We start from the raw sequence: 3,155 nt of genomic DNA on the forward strand, positions 1-3,155 counted from the left end.
TTATTTATTTATTTTTTTTATATGCGCACACTGCACAAATATATAGTTACCATTGTTTGCACATAATAACCACTCTCCTACACTGTTTCTTTATTTTGTCAACAGCAGAATTAATATTCATCCATTTCTGGATAAATATTATATATAAACTGTTGTGTTGTGTGCTGTGTGGATGAGCTGCATTGATTATAATAGAAGATTGTGATGGCCGAAGGAGAGAGACAGATTTATTGATTAAGGGAGTTTGCAAATGATATTGATTTAATACAACAGTTCACTAAACAAGAAGTTAATATTAAGTGACTTGCATTGTCTGAACTCTATTGCCTGATTTTGCTCTATATCGTCAACGAAAATTGTTTCAAACAAATCGCCTATGGGCACAAACCCACCTTCGCTGGACCAGACAGGAGTGGCAAAAAGTGCTCTTCACTGATGAGTCACGGTTTTGTCTCACCAGGGGTGATGGACGGATTCGTGTTTATCGTCGAAGGAATGAGCGTTACACCCTGGAGCGGGATCGATTTGGAGGTGGGGGGTCTGTCATGGTCTGGGGCGGTATATCACATCACCCTCGGACTAAGCTTGTTGTCATTGCAGGCAATCTCAATGCCTTGCGGTACAGGGAAGACATCCTCCTCCCTCATGTGGTACCCTTTATGCATGCTCATCCGGACATGATCCTCCAGCAGGACAATGCCACCAGCCATACTGCTCGTTCTGTGCGTGAGTTTCTGCATGACAGCAATGTCAGTGTTCTGCCATGGCCAGCGAAGAGCCCGGATCTCAATCCCATTGAGCACGTCTGGGACCTGTTGGATCGCAGGGTGAGGGCTAGGGCCATTCCCCCCAGAAATGTCCAGGAACTTGCAGGTGCCTTGGTGGAAGAGTGGGGTAACATCTCACAGCAAGAACTGACAAATCTGGTCCAGTCCATGAGGAGGAGATGCACTGCAGTACTTCAAGCAGCTGGTGGCCACACCAGATACTGACTGGTACTTTTGATTTTGAGCCTCCCTTCATTCAGGGACACATTGTGAAACATTTTTAGTTTATGTCTTATGGTGTTGACTCTTTTAGTGTTCATACAAATATTTACACATTAAGTTTACTGAAAGTAAAAACAGTTGAAAGTCAGAGGACGTTTCTTTTTTTGCTGAGTTTATATAGGGAGCTATACAGGTTATGGCACATTACACAAGTTTTTACTTTTTAATGCCTCCAAACGGCACAGTTCTCACTTCAAAAAAAGGATTTCAAATGCCTTCACTCTATTTTGATGTAAAATATTGCATTTAAATAGTTATTTCTTTATTTATTAATTCTAATGGAAAAATTTGCTCATTAAAATTGTATAAATATTCCATAGTATCATAAAATTACCTCAAAATTATAAAATAATCATCAAAAAATATTATTAAGCAAAAATGTATTACATTGATTTTCCTGGAAAACAAAGTTAAATTTCTAGGCTTCGGTCACTTTTGACCGCGAAGGAGCCAAGTGTGACTCCTAAACGAAGAGGCCCAGAGGGTTAAAAATCTACATCAAAAAACTTTCTTTCGTTGCATTTTTCATGCTTTAGATATCATAAGAAATTATATATCAGTTGAAAACTTAAAATCTTAAAATTCATGATTCGAAAAGCATTTTAAAATCAGACACTGCATTATTATTGAAAGTGTATATTGAAATAATATTACAAAATATTTTAATTCATGAATTATAAAAAATTAAGTTTGAATAGTGCATTTTCACGTCTATGTTCAAAACTGGGAGTGACAGTTTAAGGGTTAAAGCTTAAAAAATATTGTTTACCGCACTAGGAAAATACCAGACTGGCTCCTCACAGCAGTGCAGGCTTCAGTCCGGCCCCTCAAAGCAGCAGTTCAATTAAGTACGCTCTTGGTAGTGAAGATGTTGATGTGGAGGGTTTCACTAAACATCTCTCTGACTATCATGTGCAAGAAACATGTGACCAGCGTGGTGCAAAAGTATGGGGAGCAGTTGGAGTGCTCACCACATTGAAAATCATTATCGATTGAATAGTCTTTCAGGCCAAGACAGACAATCTGTGGATCCACCAGCAGCATCTCCCAAAACATTGACTGCTCAGTCACCTGCATACATTGAAGAGCAGCAAGGAGCTTCACAAGCTACACTTCACACTCCACCACTGAAGCCTCCAGAAGTGAATTGGACAAGTTTTCTCCCCAAGCAGTTCTGCCGAGTGATCAAACCAGCAGACCAGTAGTGGTCTGACAGCACAGGACGACTGAAGCAGCAGTTTTCCCAAAACTGGTTTCCTCCACCAAGTAAGCCTACTACTTCACCACCTGATCCAGGCAGGTACTTCAGGCATAATGAGGAGTGGGCAAGACGGACTATAGACTACCTGGCGGACTGTGAGCTTCACAAAAACAGATGTGCCCTGACCCAGCTGTAAGTGGTTTATGAGCAGCCACCACCTTTTTGCCCTCTGGCACAGTGGTTTGAGACCATCCATGCCAACAAAACTCTATGTCACCTTGATGAGCTAAAGGGATGTCATAACATCAACATATGGTAGCATCCTGAAGCTCGATTCTACCAAAAAAGTACATGTGTGCGTGTGTATATATATGTGTATATATGAGGAGTTCAGATGCAAAAGCCTCTAAGTGCCATTTGAAATTTTCTTCTAAAAATCACTAAAAAGTTTGCTGGTGGCATTGCGGGTACTACTACCTGGATGACTAATGTTGGCAATGAGTTGGGCCAGAGGGTCCTCTTCTCTGGAAAGCTTTCATCACCACCAGTGCCCTTTTATTCCAGGTAAATTGAAATTATAAGACAATATCATGTGTATATTTAAGTAGTCTTGTCACAATACTGGAATTTCTAATTTCTAAACAATACCTAGAACATCATCAAATACCATTTTTTAAATGACAGGAGAAAATTGCCACAAAATTAAAGGCAAAAACTGTGAACAGATTTTGGTCAAAAGTAAATATTAGACAACTGCAAAATGATTTACCTATAAGTTTAAACTTTTTCTTAAGCCTGGTAGTTCTAACAGGTAGATCTATCAGGTAGATCTAACTACCTACTGCCTCATGGTACCTTTTAAGATCAACAGGATCACTATCACTGTTGTGATCCAGCTTTTGCTC

This window comes from Labeo rohita, unplaced genomic scaffold (genome assembly GCF_022985175.1).
Source record: "Labeo rohita strain BAU-BD-2019 unplaced genomic scaffold, IGBB_LRoh.1.0 scaffold_230, whole genome shotgun sequence".
Taxonomy (NCBI): Eukaryota; Metazoa; Chordata; class Actinopteri; order Cypriniformes; family Cyprinidae; genus Labeo; species Labeo rohita.